At 42.0% G+C, this 20,087-nt stretch overlaps 1 protein-coding gene across 3 annotated transcripts in view; it reads left to right on the top strand.

Annotated features, from left to right (window-relative positions):
* The window catches only part of PRICKLE2 (prickle planar cell polarity protein 2), a 351,644-nt gene that overhangs the window by 178,369 nt on the left and 153,188 nt on the right, over window positions 1-20,087 (top strand). The window lies entirely within an intron of this gene.

Genomic DNA, 20,087 nt, shown 5'->3' with positions numbered 1-20,087 from the left:
TCAGGAAAGATTGTGGGTAGGTGCTGGGTAAGATTTAAAAGATGAGGTTTCAGCTCCCCCCACCCGTCTGTTCACTTGGGTGTACCTAAGCAAGAGGTTGAGAATCGAATGCAGAGGGTCAGAGTTTACTTTTTTTTTTTTTTAAGATGAGGCAGCTGGAAGACATGCCTTCCAAAATTGGAGCAGAGTCTGATGTGTGGATTGCCAAATTCCATTTCCGCCCATATTAAATTATTTTGGCTTCTAGAAGCCCTTATTTTGCTGGGCTGGCCTTTATTTGCAGTTGTTTAGGTGGTGTGAATCATTTGTATACTTTGAGTTCCCTGCTTTCTGTACACAAATGTTTTTATCTGTGCAGCTAGTTGAGTAATTAGAGACATGGACATGGCCCTGTCTGTACAGACAGAACAAATACCACTTGGGGAAGATCTGGGCCTTTCCTTTTCAAATCATCAATTGCCAAATCTTCCCAGCCTGTTGGGCAATTCAGATAAAGGTGTCAAGTGAGCTGGGCAGTGAAGAATTTATATATGCAGCTAATTCTGCTCATCCTACAATAAAGCATCTTCCCATGGGGCCAAAAAGTGGGGGTTAGGGAGGCATATAAAAATGATCCTGTGTTCTTAGTCACTGACTACCCAGCTCTCTCTGGATTTCTGAGAACCTGCCAGGAGAAACTGTTGACTGGATGGAAGTTTCAAGAAATGCAGAACAGAAATCAGGACAAGCCCTCCTTGAGCAACTTTTATTTCTGTTTGGAGGAAAGGAACACTTTGTTAGAATAACAAATTGTGGCTGCTTTTCAAGACCAGAAAACCGTTCTTCTTCTGAAGGCAGATTCGTTTTAAGAGTGTGAATCATTTGGTTTAGCTTTTTTTTTTTTTCTTTTGCGGTGGAGGCTTGGAGATGATTAAACGTCCTGTCTGCAGGAAATTACCAGGAGATTTGAGTATTTTCCTGAATCAGCCTCAGATGGTACACAGCTTTGGGTGTAATACAAGAAAGCTCTGTTACAAGGCAATCTTTCCTCAGTGATACCCTCAATCTCACACAGGCTTTCAAGCCTCTGCATCAACAAGCCTTTTATTTTTTATTTTCGGGGCTGTACTTCCATTTAAGAAACTGAAATAACTCTCTCATTCCCTCTGTGAGCTTAAGATGGAACTTATTTTTGAGACAGTTTTATCGAGCCCACTTCCCCACTAGCCTCCTCCCACTTAGCTTCAACAGGAAAAACTCTTGGCTCCTTTTCCCAAGATTTCTTTTAAGCCAGAATTGTTATCCTTAGGGACACAGATGTCTCGAGGAATGAGAGAGGTGCAAAGGTTTGAACTAGCACTCACCAATTTGGTGGTGACATTTATGGTCTTTGTAGAGCTGTTTGCAGAGCAGGCTAAGTGGTCCTGTGTTGGGTTTGCCCTGAAGTGCATCAACAATATAGAAAATGGGCAATGAAAAGATGGTAAGGGGCAACCGAGGGGCGTGCGTGCTGCTTTGTGTAGCTGTGTATGCAGAGATCTGTGGGTTTTTAAAAATAATTTAGAAAACCAAATCTCAGAGATGCTGTGCTCCCCAGGCTGTTTTTCTTAATCTTTCCTGAAAAGTACTCAGTCACATTAAGCACTTCCTATCACTATCATAAAGTAGGAGAGCGCTAGGTGAATATAAACTCTGTGCGATATTCTGATGTCAATGAGAGGAAGCAGAGGGAATGATTTTTTTTTAGCTACTAAAACACAGAATGGTAATCCTAGTTGAATATAACGAGACTTTATGGAAATTGTATTGAGGGTTTAAATGTGATGTTCCAAAAAAGTTTCTTTGATATTTTTTATTTTCTCAAAATCTGAATGGTGAGGAATTCTTTTCTGGGATACTTAGCATTTGATTGCCATTCAGTTTTTTTTGTTTGTTTGTTTTTTGTTTTTCTTTTTGCTTTGTTTTGTTTTGTTGGTGATGTTTTTTCATATCCTGCTCCTCTGTGTGACCAGCAAAGGAAGGCTCATTTTTGCAAAGATTGTAATCTGGACAACTTCCAGAAGAATGGAAGGTGTAGGGGTAGCGGAGGGAACAGACGCAGGTACTGTGGGACTCAATGTCTGGGAAAACTCATGAATGATCTCCCTGCAAGATTAGCCCAGAGGCCTTTGAGAATTGCTTCATATTTGACTTTTAACAGCCAGCCTGTGTAGAGAAATCCTTGTACCTATCACTAGGGTCTCTCCCTCTTCACAAAGCATCTTCCCAGGCAAGATGCCAATCCACAGGGAGCGTGTACGTGACATTGCTTATCACATCTTTCAAAGGTTGCGTCTTACTACTTTTTCTTTAAAACAGCTACTATTTGATCTCTTGGGAACATTTGCAAAAGGTTACTCTGCATTCACCCAGGCTGCTGTAATTAGTCACTGGTTTTGTTTTATATTTTCTGATGATTGAGGCTCTGTTCAGGCTTCTGGGGATAAGCAAAGATCTGTTGAGTTGGATGTTAGATAAATTCTAATTTTGAACACTAAGTTGTCCAGGCTGGAGAAGAGGTCTCATCTTGCCATATTATAAATGATAACATCAATAAACAGAATGATGCCTGTTAACTTACTGAGCTTTTGCCAAGCACAGACTTAATGTCTTACTAGTCTTTCTCAGACTTTATAGTGCATAGGGATATCCTTCAGGGAGTCTATTTCATAGGTCTGTAGTATGACCTGGAAATCTGCATTTAAGAAATATCCAGGTGGTACTCTGGACTTTATCTTGAGAAGCACGTTGCTGTTTGCTCTTTATTACTGAAAAACCCTTACGACAACCCTATGAGGGTTGGTGCCATCAGCCAGCCTATTTCACAGATGATGAAGGATAAGCTCAAAGAGGTTTGGTAACTCCCCTGAGACACAAGGCTACCAAGTGGCCATGCGGGGGACCTGGACCTACAACTGTCTAATTCCAAGCATCTACCTGGGATGCTTCTTAAATGCAGCCTGTGCTCTCAAGCATTTGCACTTGGTGGATTGTTGGCAGGTTGCAGAGGGGGTGTGGGGTGGGCGGTCTTCTCTTTATAATTTGTACCCAGTAACCACCCTTCCCACTGCCCTGCCGCCACTCTGCCGAAGGCTGCTTCTCTAGGATGCTGGCATTCTGTAGACAGCAGTCCATGAGGTCCCCATTTAGACAATCCACTGTGATGGAATTGAGGGAGACCACATGGGGCAGAGGCCCTCGTGGCAACAACTTGAGGAGTGTTCAGCTCATTTGCCTTGGGTTCTTTAAGTTCTGAACCAAGATGACCCAAGATAAGGCTGATTGACTGTGAAGTGCTTTTAATTCCTGCAGCTTTTGGAATTCTTAAGACAGTTATGTTTCCATCAAGGGCCCTTTCTACCTGGATGTAGGTGCCACTTTCTTGCCTCCAATCCATAATGCCTCCCACAGGATCCTTTCACAAGACCTCACCCTACACAGCCCCAGAAAGTTGAAGCCATTTCCTAATGCTCAAGGCCTGAGCTCACTTGCAGCCCTTCCTGCATTCTCTGTATATCCCCCCATTCTGAGTGTAATCCTGTGGAAAGTGAACTCAAAGGGAATATTGTAAAGAGGAGAGGCAGAGACTGAACAAAGCCTCATTTAAGCTTCTTGCCTGATTCTCCCTTGGCCTGACCTGATTTCTCCTACTCTTTGGGGCACATGGACCAGGAATGATTTTTCTTGCTTAATTGCTGCAGAATTGTGGATACAGGACAGACCACTTAACCTCATGAGCTTCAGCTTCATTATCTGTAAAATGGTATGTTCATGTCGACCCTTTCTCCTTCGGGTACAAGTGATGTAATGTCCAAGAAGGCACTTTGGACTTTGTTTAAACACATTTTGAAAACTTACTCATGTTGCCTTCTAGCAGTGGTTCTCTTACTGTGATATTGGGAATACCTGTTTGGTGAATTGCTCTTCTAAAAAAGAAAACAAAAAAAGGCACCATGTGTGTGTGGAACGTACGATGTTTTACATCTCCCTCTTGAGCCATCACAATTCAAAGGCTATGAGAAGGCCTGGAGTAGAGAAACCCATTGAGCCTTGATGTTGCATGTTCTGTGCTAATGTGACCCTGGAACCCCCTTTCAGCCTCACCTCTTAATGTGCCACAGAACACACTTGGGGGAAGCTGTTAAACTTCAAAACGGTGGCTCCACCACTTATTAGCACTGGGACAAGTCATTTACATCTCTGAACCTCAGTTTCCTTGTCTGTAAAATGGAAATAATTGGGACACCTACCCTATGGAGTTTTAGGGAGGGTTAAATATGTTAAGAGATGTCAAGGTCGCCCTCTGCCTGTCAGCAGGGTTTGACCCAGTGGATCATTCCCTCCTCTTGCTTCCTTCTATAACTTTCTGTCTCCTTCTTACTTTATCTTCCTCCTACCTCCCAATTTCCTTTGCTGCTCTTTCTCCTCTTCTAATTTTTTTTTTTTTTAGGTCAGCCACTCCTGCCTCCTTCCTGCTTGCTCATGTCTTTTTCATCTTTATTTCTCCCTTGTTGACGCCATCCAGCCCATGGCTTCATGTTACACTGGACTCTTGACTAGTGGAGTCACATCTCCAGCCTGGACCTCTCTCCTGAGCTCCAGACTTAGATACACATCTCTTCTCAGCATCTTCATTAGATGTCCAATCGGCTTCTCAGACTTGCTGTGTCAAAACATAACGCTAGCTTTTTCCTTTCCTTAAGCCTTGACTGTGTCAACAAATGGCACCTCCAGCTACCCAGTTGCTTGAGCTAAAAACTTTTGGCACCTTTGATTGTTCTCTTTCTCTTTCTCTTACCCTCCCCCCATATCCTATCCAATGGGAATAAGTCCTTTCAGTTCTACTTCAAAAAAATAGCCCAAATTGTAGCAGGTGAGGGTGAGAGGGAGGGAGGACTGACTAGAAAGGAGCTTGAGGTAACTTCCTGGGATGCTGAAAATGTTTGATATCTTGATAGAGTGTGCGTTACATGGATATAGGCATTTTTCAGAATTGATGAGACTCTACGTATAAGGTCTATGGATTTTGCTGTATGTAAATCACACCTCTGTAAAAAATATGATAGAAAAGATACGTATCTCAAACCTCCACAGGTCCAACTTTAGTCCATGCTGCCATCATTTTTCACCTTGATTACTTGACAACCTTCCCAAACACCTAGTGGTTCTGAAGCTTAAATCACATCATAACATGACCCTGTTTAACACCTTCAGACAGCTTCTTATTGCAATAAGGACAAAACCCAAACACTTTGCCGTGACCTGTGAGACTCTCCCACCTTAGCAAGTTCTAGCCCGTGCCTACCTCTCAAGGGCATCTTCCTACCTGGCTACTGGCACCCGTGCTTCAGTCACAGGCCAGCCCAAGTTTCTGCCTACCTCTGGGCATTTGTGCTTGCTGTTCTTTCTGCTTGGAATGCCCTTCCCGTAGATCTTTGCCTGGCTAGCAGCTTCTCATCGTTGAGATCTTAGCTTAAATGTCCTTCTGTCAAGAGAACTTCCTGCCTAGCCTTGCTCCATGACTACACTCCACAGCCCACACTTTTCTTGGCCACATTATCTTACCAACTTTTCTCCAAAGCACTTTCCAAGATCCAAAATATTTTATTTTCAATATGACAAGCCTGTCCCTGTCCCTTCTTGTCCCTTAAAGGCAAGGATTGCGTCATTTAAATCCCATCTTCAGTGACAGTACCTTCCTTCTAGGAGGGCTCCCTAAACAAATTTTGACTGACTGATTAACTGATACCTGGGCCAGTGTCTAACACTGCAAGAAAATTATTAGGAAATTAAAAATTTTTAAGTTATTTTTATTACTCTCCTCCTTTCCTCATCTCCCTCTTACTTCCTGGGGATTGTAGAGATTAATGTGCTTCCCAATGCTGCTAAGTCCATACACTTCACATTTCTGTGCCTTCTTTTTCTTTATTAATTGTAAACCAGATCAATTATAGTTGCCCCTTGTGGAGGTCTGTAAACCCCTTGGAGTGAGACATTATTTCAGCACTCTGTACAAGTGAGGCATGAGTGTCTCATCACCTTTTAAAAATTGCAACCCTAGCTAATGGTTTTCTCTGAAGACCCCAAGCTTCTGAACTCTCCTGCCTAGGAAGTCTGATCAGATGCAGCTGTCCTGGGAATTGATTTGGGATCCAAAAGTTTTTAAGATCTACTACAACTCCCACAAATGGCTTTGGAACTCAGAAAGCAGTAAACATATATATTTTTTAATCTGTCAGAGCTGATCTTTCCCAGGGAACAAAGGTTGAACTGTATGTTTAGTGCCCCAAACTTGCTCTTCTCTCTGGCCCCAAAAGCCACAACCTCTCACTGAGTGTTATTGGTGGAGTACTAATTTAAAAATCAGAGCAAAGGATTGCGTATTCTAAAAGTGGAAAAAAACATCAACAGATATTGGCAGGGAAGAGGATGTCCTTCCCCGGACGAGAAGAGAGTAACGCAGGCATTTCTGAAAACCCGTAAGCCATGGTTTATTTATCTGGACTGTTCATTGAGTTACTAAGACAGGAATAGCACAGAGGTTTTATTTGCCTGCAGCTCTGGTTAAAAAGAATTAAAGGGGCCCCTTCAGGGCTTAGGGAAATAGTGCTGCGATTGATTAGCAGTGTCTGCCATGGGCAAGAACTGTTGTTGTACATAAAGAATTAGAGAATGTTAGATTTGGAATGAACCATGGAGATTATCTAGTGCAACTCTTGCCCTCGTAGCTGCTGCACTGTGTTAGGGGGCTTTAGAAGAATAATCATGAGCTTGGCAAAGTGATAACTCTTAGCTTTTCAGGCCTTTGTTCCCTCTTGGGTCCCGTCAGTGCGTTCAGTGTGGTGTACTGCAGCACTTCCTGAGAATGTGCCAGGGGAGCCTCACAAGAGAGTTCTGAGGCCGGTCAAGTTTGGGAAAGTCTATGGTACCATATCTCCTTCTCAAAGATTCATAAGGGACAATAAGCATGACATAGGGCCTGAGAAGTCCAATCATAAAGAAACCCACTTAACATTGTTTTCCAAACCTGGTGATTCTGGCGTGTTTTTCAAGGACACCTGTTGCCATTTTGTAGAACACTCTTTTTAGATGCTGCTGTGTTATGTTTAGGGAGAGTGTTCATTTCCTAGGGCTGCTGTACCAAATTACCACAATCTTGGTGGCTTAAAACCACAGAAATTTATTCTCTTACTGTTCTGGAAGCCAGAAGTTTGAAAGTCAGGGTGTTGGCTGTCTCTGGGAGAGAGTCTGTCCCGGCTTCTTGTGGCTGCCAACAATCCATCCTTGGCATTCCATGGTTACAGCCGCATCACTCCAGTAGCTGCCTCCATCTTCACATTGCTTTCTCCTCTGTGCCTGTGTCAGATTTCCCTCTGCCTCTCTAAGGATACTTGAGGTGACATCTAGAGCCCACTTGTATAATCTACATAATCTCTTCATTTCAAAACCTTCAATTTAATTATATCTGCAAGGGCTTCTTCCTCAAATATGTTACGATTTTCAGGTTCTGGGGATCAGGACATGGACATATATTTGGGAGGCCATTTTGCAACCTACCATGGAGGCACATTGACTCAAGCATTAGGAGACTTGGATCAAGTTCTCACTTAGCTACGAGCTCCTCGGTCCCAGGAAGAGGCAGCAAGGGTGTTTAAACCAGGAGTCAGGCCTATTTCCTCACCCCTCAGAACTTCAGTGTCCTCAGCTATTAGTGGGATATACCTGTATACTTCCTAGGCGTATTATAAAATTAAATGAGATAAAACTTGTGGTGCACTTAGCACAAGTGAATATCAAGTAAATATTGGCTTACTGTTATATGTTTTTACTACTGCTGTGTTGCTGCCACTGTTATCATGTTCCTTCTCTTTGAGTCTTATTGTCAAATGAAGTGATTAAGGCTAACTCTGCCCCAAGAATTGTCAGAGATCCTTTCAAAATTAGCATACTGTGGGTTCCAGATCTCTCAAAGGCCACATTACATCTTCTAGATCTTTTCACTGAAGTGTAATATATCCATATAGGAGAGTGAACATATCATAGGTGTTCAGCTGAATGAAATTTCATAAGCTAAATATACCAGTGTTACCAGCACACAGAATCAAGAAATAAAATATTACCAGTGCCCCACAAGCCCTTTTTGCACCCCTACTTAATTCTAACCACTCTCCTGATTTCTTTCTTTCTTTCTCTCTCTCTCTCTCTCTTTCTTTCTTTCTTTCTTTTTTTTTTTGAGACAGAGTCTTGCTCTGTCGCCCAGGCTAGAGTGCAGTGGCATGATCTCGGCTCACTGCAAGCTCTGCCTCCCGGGTTCGTGCCATTCTCCTGCCTCAGCCTCCCCAGTGGCTGGGACTGCAGGCACCCACCACCGCACCTGGCTATTTTTTTTTTTTCTTTTTTTAAGTAGAGACAGGGTTTCACTGTGTTAGCCAGTATGGTCTCGATCTCCTGACCTCATGATCCACCTGCCTTGCCCTCCCAAAGTGCTGGGATTACAGGCGTGAGCCACCGTACCCGGCCTCCGATTTCTAACATCATAGATTTTATCAGTTTTTATACCTTACATAAAGGGAATTAGACAATATGTACTCTTGCATACCTGGCTGCCTTCACTCAACATTCTGTTTGTGAGATCCAATTGTTTTCTTGTGTATAGTTGTAGATCCTTCATTTCAGTTGTTGTATAGGGTTCCATTGTTAAATAGATCAAAATATAATCATTCAATTGTTGCTGGGAGTTTCCTTAGTTTCTGGTTAGAGACTTACAAAAACTGCTGTTACAGACATTCTAGTACATATCCTTTGGGAGTGCATGCATTGCTGGGACAAAATCCACAGTGCTTTCATCCAAGATGTCTTCCCACCCCCACCCGCTAATTGCTTGCTTCAGATGCTTTGCAACATGACAGCTTCTTATAACCAAGGGTATCTTAGTCTGTTTGGGCTGCTGTGACAAAATACCATAAACTAGGTAGCTTATAAACAACAGATTTTCTTTTACATTCTGGTGCTTGGAGGTTCAAGATCAAGGTGCCTGCAGGTTCGGTGTTTGATGAGAGTTTGCTTTCTGGTTCATAGATGGTGCCTTCTTGCTGTGTCTTCACACAGTGGAAGGGAAGAGCTAGCACTTTGGGGTCTCTTTTATAAGAGCACTAATCCTATTCATTAGGGTTCTATCCTCATGACCTAATCACCTCCCAAAAGCCCCATCTTCTAATACTATCACTTTAGGGGTTAGGATTTAAACCTATGAATTTGAGGGAGAAGGACACAAACACTCAAACCATGGCAAAGGATAATAGCTGATTAGTAGGGATGATTCTCATCCTCTGGCCCACCCACTGCCCTCCCAAGCCATTGGCCATGCCTACATTCTCTTGATGTGTTGAAATCTTTTGAGCCACCACTCTTTCCATAAGACTTTCCCCTTGGCTTGCCTTCCAGTGGGCTGGGACTGGATGTGGTAATTTTGAAGGAGTAAACACCCAGCTAAAGACACAACTCCACCTTTCTGCATCCCACTCAGGGCCACCTCATTCATTTGCTTACACCCCCACTGCCATTGCCAAGTCAGCCTTTTCTTCCCTGACTGCCTTAAGGAGAGACATGATGCGCTGCACATACGCCTTTTCTTCTCCATCAGGCCTCCACTGAACTGGTCCTACACTCCCCTTTCATACTCCCAACCCCAGTGTTTCAAACAGCCCAGACTGTCTTACAGATTAGAGCATGTCCAACTGAGGGTTGGGAACAGAAGGGTGGAGGGAGGAGTTGGCACAAACTGGTAGAGTGATGTGAACATGAGCCAGAAGCTTGGCATCATTGCCCAAAAAGGTTGGGAACCACTGGTTTAACTCAGCCAAATAATTTTTCTTATATAGGGGAAGGCTGAAACTCATGCTTCAACTGCTCCTGGTGATACATGTATGAGAGACTTTTCCTGGATCCCAAATGAATGAGTGAAGCATTACTATGATGTGTTGAATATCATGTATGTGACTTTGCCCAGGGTTCCATTAATTGGCACCAGGTTGGCAACTTATACATGTCAATTCTGGTATTATTGGGGAAATATCTGATGGATATTAGGCTCAGTTACCAAACCATTCCAGAAAAATTTCAATGAAATTAGAGTCAGTGCCAAAAAAGACTCATATCCATTTTGTCCCTTTGTGTTAGGTGGCCTTAAAAATGCATATGTGACTGATGGGGTAGGGAGGGAGACAGGGGAGACAGTGCATTCTAAGTGTCTTTGTTATGCTTTATTTTTTCTTGCCTGATGTTTATTTTTTCTTGCCTGATGACCAAGAAGTAGGAAAGAAGGTGGGGATGCTTGGAAGGGGTGAGGTTGACTCTGGAAATTTTTTATCTCTTTAAGTCAACAAAGAGTTAAGCCATACTTTTCTATAGGATTATAATATCTCACAAAAATGAATAAATAGTTGAGTAACTTTGTGCCAGGCTTTTTTGGAGATTTAATTATAGTAGCAGGTATCATTTATTGAGTTATTTTCTTTATGATCAGCAGCATGTTGGAGACTTTTCTACATCATGGGTCAACAAACTTTTTCTGTGTGGAGCCAAATAGTAAATGTTTTAGGTTATGCAAGTCAAGAGGCAAAATCAAGACTAGTATGTAGGTACTTGTGTAATGAGAAAACAAATTTCCACAGATTTTTTTTTGACAAAATTCAAAATACAATGATAATAATTGAGTATAACCTTTCCGAAATACAGGTCTCCTAATGAGAAGAATGGAATTCATTTTTGAGGAAGTGAGGTTTAGAGTTACTGTCTCCTATTACCAAATTGATTGCAAATATTTATCTATAAAAATCACTCTTAGCTCATGGGCCATATAGAAACGGGCTGTGGGGCTGGACTTGGCTTGCAGGTCATAGTTTTATTTACATTCTGGCTGAGCCTTATATGTAAGTAATGATCAAGTTGGACTGCACAGAACAGTGAAAACCTCCAAAGTGGCATAAATGAGTCAAGCCTTTATTTGTCTCTCCTCAAAGAAGTTTAAAGGTGTCTGCCTAGGGCTAGTCTAGCAGCTTCACTATGTCACAGAGACCCAGCTTGCTTTTTTCCTGCCCTGCCAACCTCGGCATATGGCTCCCTTCCTCAGAGTCGCTCCATAGTTCAGCTGCTGCCACCATGTCTGCATTCCAGGCAACAAGAAGAAAAAAGGCAGGGAAGCAGTATACAGATACTTTCTTTTAAGGAGACTTCCCCTTGTCTCACCCAATGCTACTACCATCTCCTTGGCCAGAACTTTGACATATGACCACATGTCTTTGCAAAAGAGGCTGAGAAATGTGGTTGTTTACTCAAGTTGTGAGTGTGCTTAGATGAAAACTGGAATCCTGCTACTGAGGAGGAAGAGGAGATGCTGAGGTAAGTAACTAGAGTTCTCTGCTATATTCAACAAGGTAGAAAATGAGCGCTAGAGAGATTTCCATCTGCCCTGAAGCCTTATGGCAGCAGACTGGGATTTGAACTGAGGCCTGCTTAACTCCAGGCTCTCCTCTCCCTCTCCCTGCATCTGCTGTCAAGCACTGTGAGGAGGTCCATATGCATCCTGCTAGGAATGAGGTGTGGTCTTGATTTGTATAAACCCTTGCTCCCTCCAAAGATGCTCCCAAGGAACTTATAAGGAAGGATGGCAACATTCCCCTTTAGTGGAGGGCCCTGTAAAAACTGAATCAGGGCACATGGCTGAGGTTGAAGCCTACACAGGGCCTCCTGATCACTCCTAAACATAAATGCAAATCTTGAGATTCTACCAAACTTTTTCTCTAGTCACATGGAACAAGAAGTAAGTTCAGTGACCAGCAAGCTCAGGCATGCACACAGAGAGTAAACTTGTGCATGGAGGGAAGACATGGGACATGGAATGAAAGCAGTAACGGGGTATGTGATCTTTTAAAGTGACCCTACTCACTACTATGGCTTGGAATTTGGCCAACATGGCTCACAGTTTTTTTATCCTAAATGGGAAAATGTGGGAGGTAGATAGGCACTTTCAGGTTCCTTCTACATACATATGGGCATGTATATATCTAGCTGTTAAGGAGAATATCTAAATGCTTGCTAGGTACTGAAATATTTATCTCAGGTGATCTCACAACAGTCCTGTAGGGGCATCATCTTTCCATTTTTAAAGATAAGTAAATATGGTGTTGAGAGGTTAACATGCCTAAGACCATACAACTGGTAAGTGGTAAACCCAGGTAGTTGGACTCAAATCTTCGTTTTCAACTGTACTATTTCTGACTGTAATACTAAAGGCAGTCCGTGAGATAAAAGCTATGATAACCTTATCAACAAAACATGTGGGTTTACAACAGAAGGAATGATTAATTTTGACTTGAGAGGAGGGATCAAGAAAGCTTCCGAGAGGTGATGACATTTGATCTGGGCTCAAAGAATGACTAGGACTGCGTGGGTGGAAGAACAAAAATCCATGAAGAGAAATTATTGTTGGTCAAATGTATAATGTACTCTAATAATAAATAGTCCTGGCCAGTTAGGAAGTGAGAAATAGATGGAGGGTCCCTGTCTTTTTGCTCACCTTCCAAATATCACCATCACCATGAAAACAGCTGATCCGTACTGCTGGGGCTGTTTCTCATCTAGGTGGTTTCTTGTCTAGCTCTGTTTCAGTCTTGTCTGTCGCCTTGGGAGACAGGAGCAATACCTCTTGCCAGAAGCTGAGTTGCACTGAGTTTTGATGCTCTGGTATTGAGTTGTTGGTTCCTCTTTCCACTGTATTCCTGACTTCAATTTGTCTAAACCTGGCTGTGTGTTAGTGTAAAGGAATCAAGCTCATAAATAAAATAGGAGGTGAAAGTAGGTTTTAGTAATGAGGCTCTGGCTTAATCGCATCAGCAAGCTAAGGAAAGAGCCATTAAATATTTATCAAATTGTTGCATTAACATTTTCACTGTGCTTGCTGTGGACATTAGAACATTCTGGAGAATGCAGCTGTCTACCACCAAGCAAGAGGAAGGGAGTTGTGGCTGCCCCGAAACATATACCTGTATTATTACAAACCTCCATCCGTCTGAAGGCCCCAAAGAGACTACATTAGTAATCACTCATCTCACGAGGAGACTTTGTTGGGGTTTCGGAGAGTGCGACAGTGCACAGGCGTTGATGGAGCTCCAGCAGGCCCCTCACCTTGAAACGCCTCTCATGACACTGGCCAGCGGATCTCATGCACATTCCATGCTACCCTTTGATTTTTTTCCAAGGTCACTGTTTCTTGAGAGCTTTGTTTATGATTAGTTTAACTGTGATAAACTGTGGTAAGAAGTAAGTCCTTGAATTTCTTCCCCCTTCTTCTTAGTTTAAGAATTCTTTAAATAAGGCTGTGTTTGCCTGGATGAGAGATTGCAGATTCCATCTGCAGATCCAGCACTTGTCTCATGGTTGCCTTCCAAATAAGGCATGTCGAAGGTATTCTACCAGCATAAGGTCTTGAGCCGGTCAAAGAACCAGTTATTATGCTTTAAAAAGCAATTCATCATCTAGAGTAGTGAACTTGGGTGTTATTTTTAGGCCAATCTTTTAATGTATGTGACATGCCAGAATAGGGTTTCTCATGTGAACTTCTTGAGGGTTCATGAGAGAGTAACTGGGGAAGTGGGTAGGGTGACCGGCAGACGTAGGTATCTGAACAGCTGTGTGATGGTCCCATAATTTAGTACTTTTGAACAAGAACTCAGGAGTCAAACATCAGTTCCAGTTTCAGCTCTGCCACTTACCAGTTATATGATGTAGAATGGATTACTTAGACTGCTGAAGTCTCAGCTTCTTTACTTATAAAATAGATTAAGTATGGTATCTACCTCAACAAATTGCCCTGAGAATGAAATGAGATAAAGCACATTAAAGTCATTAGCATAATAGTTGGTACACAGCAATCACTTAATAAATGATAGCTGTTATTATTTCCAGAGCTTTTATTTTTAACCTAGGGCTTCTAGTCTTTAAGATTTTCTGTAAGGTCAGGTGGGAGGTGAATCTTATACAATCAGGTTTTGGAAAATTGGAACTGGAAGGTACTCATAGATCGTCTAATCCAATGGTATGCAAATTATGACTCTCTGGCTGAATCCAGCCTGCATCCTGTTTTCGTAAAGTTTTATTGGAACATATCCATGCCCATTTACTTTTGTCTTGTCTTCACTTGTCACACTACAAGGGCAGAGTTGAATAGTCATGACAGAGACTATATGGCCCACAAAGCCTAAAATATTGATCCTGACCCTTAATAGGAAAAAGTTTGTTGACCCCTAATCTAATCCAGTGAGGTTTTACCCCTGAGGAAATCAAGATCCAGAGAAAGGAAATGACTTGCCAAAATACATAACCAAGTCTTTCACAAAAGTTTCCTGACTCCCATGCCTCTTCCCACTGTCATGCGTCCTAGGTCCTGGTTTAGTAGGGAAGGGCTGGGGGAAAAGCTCATGCTGCTTGTGTGTTGAAAACTGTGGCAAAAATGCTATTGACCATAAATAACCAATTTTGCCATGGAGGAAACCACTTTTTAGAGGTAAAGAATCGATGTTGGGATGATGCTGGCTCATGCCCAGTACTCTGTTACTACATCGGCTGAGAGCTTCCAATTTTATGTTCAGTTTTCTCCAACAGTTCACCCAAGGGATGTAGAGGGGTTGTGCTTCCAGCTGGCCCCCGTAGCATGTGGTTGACCTGAGTGGGCGTAGTCAGTGGTGACCAAGTTTGAACTTTCCTGGGAGAAAGGAGAGTTGGTATAGGAGCCCTTATGGGGGTGCAGGGTGATTTGAATAAGCTTTTTTACCTCAGAGTATCCAATCATGGTGATTGCCTCACATTTTTCATTTTTAGTTTCCTGTTTGAAGCACTTCATTTAATCTTCCCAACAACCTTATCAGGTAGGAAACTATGGGTGTAGATTATGCCTATTACTTACTTTTTTTAGACCATGTTGGGTTGATTGAAATGCATTCTTAATCACTTTGCCATGTCTCCAGTGTGTTCCATTAAAATGTGAATTCACCCATAGGAAGGTCTGACCAGACAGGTAGTAAATGATGTCTAGTGCAAATGGCAAGAAGCCCCCATCCTTAGGTGGTACATCAGGGCATTTATCTCCCATGTGCATTGATGTGTCCCCAAAGCCTGGAACAGAGCCTGGGATGTAGTAGGAGCTTAGTAAATATTTGTTGAGTATTTGATGAACCAGATTTCATGATGTGAAATGTTCTTAGCTTAAGTCACCAAATATAACTAGATTGCTCTGCAGCAAGGGAAGGCCCAGTCTGGATGAAGGGGCCCAGATGCAGATTCAGAAATGGAACACTTGAGACTTGCAAATCAAGATGAAAGGCACTGAATAAGAGACACCTAGGTGTGAGCTAGCCCCAAACTCTGATGTCTGTCCATGCTTCTCCCCTGCCCTGTAAACAAAATGAACTCTCTGCTTCTTGACCAATATGTGAAGGGGAATCTCATAGCTGGCTCTCTCCCACCACACTGAAATTTTCCCTTTTTTGTCAAAGTCGGCTGTATCAGGATTTGTCATGTTATGCATACTGATTAGGTGTAACATGATTGCTTGGTGGGAACTTGGATTTCTTGCTCCCCTGTCCCACTGACAAAGAACCAGTAAGGAGCCTACTGTGGTGGGGGAGTGGGAGGGGACATGCAGAAGTGGTGGCAGAGTGGGAACTGCCAGCTCCTGGTATTGTTTTTGACACTCAGATGCTCTCCTGATTGAAAGTGGACTGTGATCCTTTTGTGTTTGCCTGGAGCAGGGACTACCTGGAGCAGGGATGGTTTTGACTCATCTTTAAATGTTTCAAATTGCTAAGCCTTATATTGCTAAGCCTTATAGTCATGGAAGTGAAGATAACCAGCCTCCCTCAGACTGGGCACCACATCTTGGATTGATTGATTGATTCATTTAATCAAAATATCTTTATTGAGCACCTATTTGCATATCCAACCTGTGCACAATAGAGACAAAGTCCCTGCCCTCGTGATCTGATATGTCTAATGGGTGAAGATAGACAAAAAGGAAATATATAGCATGTCAGATGGTAACTACTACGTTGCTGGGGGGTGGGCTGAGGGTGCTCCTGCAAAGAAAATGTCAGGAAAGGCCACACTGAGTTTAGAACTGGAGGAAGTGAGGTGTGCTGGTATTGGGGGAGTATCTCTGGCAGAGGGACCAGCACCTATATTAGCACAATGCAGGAAATGCCAGTGTCTATAAGACCATGCCGATCTGGAAAAGGACTTGGGGTTTCACTCTGTGCTAAGAAGGGAAGCCCATGTCGGACTTCATGCACTACAGTGATACAGTGGATAGATTAATCAGGCCTTTCTGGGTTGCAAGGTTCAACATCTCAAGTCAAACCAGTATAAACCAAACTACAAAGTGTCATGATCTCATGAGTGAGGCCTTCTAACTCTTTTAATGTTCTTATCAATGCCCTCTCCACCAAAAACACCTACTGATTGGCCCTGCCTTGATAACATACACTCATGGACTAATCAGGGATGGGGGAAGAGTGTGGGATGCTCTGGTTGTCAATTTGGGTTGTATGCCCACCCCCATGCTAGGTAAACCTGGCCTCTGCAACAGCCCAGTAGTTCCTAGCTGGTTTGAACTCCCCACCTGGCCCACTCCCCTAGACATTTGGTAATGTCTGGAGACATCTTTTATTGTCACAATTTGGGAGATGAGGCCACTACTTGAATCTAATAGGTAGAAGTCAGAGATGCTGCTAAATATCCTACAGTACACAAGACAACCCCCTCCAACAAAGAATTATCCATGGAAAATGTCAGCAGTGTTGAGGTTGAGAAACCCAGATCTAACTCCATGAGGATATTGCTCCACAGGAGAGCATGTATTGCAGGCCTGATAAAAGGCTGACTCTCATAGCCTTCCATGAAGCTTGCTGATTGGATTGGTGATGCTGTGGTTGAGAGGTAAGACCAGTGCTTGCTTTGGTGGTAAAGGGAAGGGAAGTGAATGTGAATGTGGCATTTGAAGTCCTAGGTTCAGTTTTACCTCTGCTTCATAAGAATTTTCAGGCCTTGAGCAAGTCATTAAGCTTCTGTCAAACCATCTCACCAAGTCTCTGGGAGGGTTGAATTAGAAATGCCATGTGAAAGCAATATTGATATGCTGCACAATGCATGCTCTCTAGTAAAAAACATATTGTGTGCAGGGCGCTATACTAGGCGCTATTTATTTCACAAAAGAGAGTCTCCACCTTCAAGGAGCATTTATTATAGTCTGGAAGATAGGAACATACTTGAACTACAAGACAGGAAGTAGAAAAGTAGCCCTTAAAAGGTGAGAGGGATTCAGACCTGGATGACATAACATTCTGGAAGTAGAATAGAACAGATGACCAGTAGGGTTCAAGGAAAAGAGGTATGGAGTCTTCACATCATTTATTTTGTAACTTTCTTCCCCTTGGGGTTGAGCAGTGTGGCAACAAGTGGTTGGCTGTGTGGTTCACCCATTGGTGCATATTAATCTTTTGTACTGAGCCTCCATTTGACAAGACAATGACAGTTAATATCTTGCAAGTCTACTACAGTTACTGTAGCAGCTATCACTCACCTTGGATTGTGATATGGTTTGGCTCTGTGTCCCCACCCAAATCTCATGTCGAATTGTAATCCCCCCATGTTGGGGGAAGGGCTTGGTGGGAGGTGATTGGATCATGGAGGCAGATTTCCCCCTTGCTGTTCTTGTGATAGTGAGTGAGTTCTCATGAGATATGATGGTTTAAAAGTGTGTGGCAGCTCCCCCTTCACTTTCTTTCTTTCCTCCTCTGCCATGGTAAGAGGTGCTTGGTTTTCCTTCATCTTCTGCCATGATTGTAAGTTTCCTGAGGTTTCCCAGTTGTGCTTCCTGTTAAGCCTGCAGAACCAAGAGCCAATTAAACCTCTTTTCTTCACAAATTAGCCAGTCTCAGGTAGTTCTTTATAGCAGTGTGAGAACGGACTAATACAGATTGTTAATGTATTTATTTTCCTTTATGTAATAGGAAAAGCTTGTCAGAGTTTTAAAAGTAGTAAATACTAGTGAAAATAACTTAATAAATCAAAGGTATTTAAATCACAGCCTTAAATTACAGCTTTGGGTAAGGAATTTAAAAAGAATTTCCCTTAAGAGTTAAATTCTCAACTCATTTTCAGCTTCATTTCAGGTCTGTTACTAGCACAGGTAGTATGTTATCATGGTCTGTTATTAGCGCAGGTAGTATGTTATCATAGTTTCTATAGAGTTCTATTATTTGATTTGGTTTCCAAAGAATGTTCATTAGGATCAAAGATTTGCCACATTTTGCAATATGGAATGGGACGGGGAGGGAAGTAATGTTTTTTTTTTTTTTTTGGTTTTGGTTTTGTTTTGTTTAAATAGATGATATCAAATGAAAGGACAAGGTTTTTCCAGCTGGGTTTGTCTTAATGGCTTCACCTCTTACTCCTTTGATGTGAATGGTGATTGATCTGTGGTTCAAGTCACCACCTTCTTGACAGCTAGAAAGGCTGACCTTTTTTGGTTTAAGAGGTGGACTTTAATCATTAGCCTGCAACTTACTGCATATGTGGGTGTCCCGGCATCCACAGGTTGGTTACACATTAATTACCTCTCTGATCTTTTCTCATTGGAAACTTATTGGGGAAAGGAGTCAATTTCCCTTTGAGTTGACTGGCAAGTTTTTGTTTTTTTGCCTAATTATTTGCCATTTGCCCCTTATTAAATGCTTTCCTTGAAATGAATAAGGAGCATTGAAGAGGAGTCTAGATGAAACCATTTGCTGCCAAGACAGATCATTAGCAAGAAGTTAGTGAGAATGACTCACAAAAATTAACTAACGTTGAGTGAATTATTTCTAATATGCATTTACATTTTCATCTGGTGAGATAGTGGGCTGCCTTTTTAAAACTGAAATGTGTTCAACTTACTCCTGCAAAAATTTTCAGTGAGTGAAGTTTCAGTTACATAAGTTTTATAGCGGATGGTTGGGTTTTAACGTTTTGTGGATTGAGGTGCCCACCATGGGGAAGATGTTAGTTTTTCTGACCCTTCTAAAGAATAAATGGCTGATTTCTTAGTTGGTAACAAGCTGGCAAAAACCAGCCCAGACCCAAGGTCACTTTGATCTCAAAATGACTTTTTACAACCACTTGTGTTTGAGGCCCATTAGAAAATGAAATTCCGTGCTATAACTCCTAATTAAATTAATTTCTTTATTAAGAAGCAATTTAAGTTGTCATGAAGTCTTTGAATCTCAGTGCATTGCTAAAGAAATTTTGGCAGGGGATAGGGGGAGTTAACTTTCTCATATGTCATAGTCATAGCCCGGGTTGTTTAAGTTATGATCTACAGTACTTCAATCTTTGCACTCCTTCTTTTGAAATAATGTCTTATTAAGTAAAAGGAAGGAACTTTTTGCCTTGCTCCTAATTGCTGAAAAATTTTGCATAGCTAAACAATGGATTCAAAAGAATCCGCCTACAATTAAAGCCTGATTCAGTAAGATACAGGAGATTATGTATGATGTAAGACAAAAAGATTACAAAATGAAATGTCTTTATCCCCTGAGAATAATAGTCATTCAGAGTGTTGGTTACTCTTTTAAGATCAGAATACTTAAGGGTAATCTGTAGCCTATAAATACATGGAAAGGTAGTATAAATAGGATGGTGATGCTTTAAAAAAAAAACTCACTGATATCTTTTCTGCACATTAAAATGCATGCATAGTAATAGTTGCTATTATCAAAGTATATTTTAGGAGTCTTCTGTTCAAATGGGGAAAAAATATGATATATATAATTAAAATGTGTCGTCTAATCAGGGAGCCTGGCCTGCTAGAGGACGTTTTACTAGAAGGTGACCAGGCAAGAACCCTAGATTCTAGAGGCAGCTCGGCCAGTTGCTACCAGCACTGTGGCTTTGGACAAGTCACATGACCTGTTTTGGTTTCAGGATTTTCATCTACAAAATGAAATGCTTAAATATGTGATTTTTACACAATGGACTTC

This window comes from Pan troglodytes, chromosome 2, assembly GCF_028858775.2.
Source record: "Pan troglodytes isolate AG18354 chromosome 2, NHGRI_mPanTro3-v2.0_pri, whole genome shotgun sequence".
NCBI lineage: Eukaryota > Metazoa > Chordata > Mammalia > Primates > Hominidae > Pan > Pan troglodytes.
Note: the sequence above shows the minus strand (reverse complement) of the source record. Positions and strands in the feature narration are given on the sequence as shown.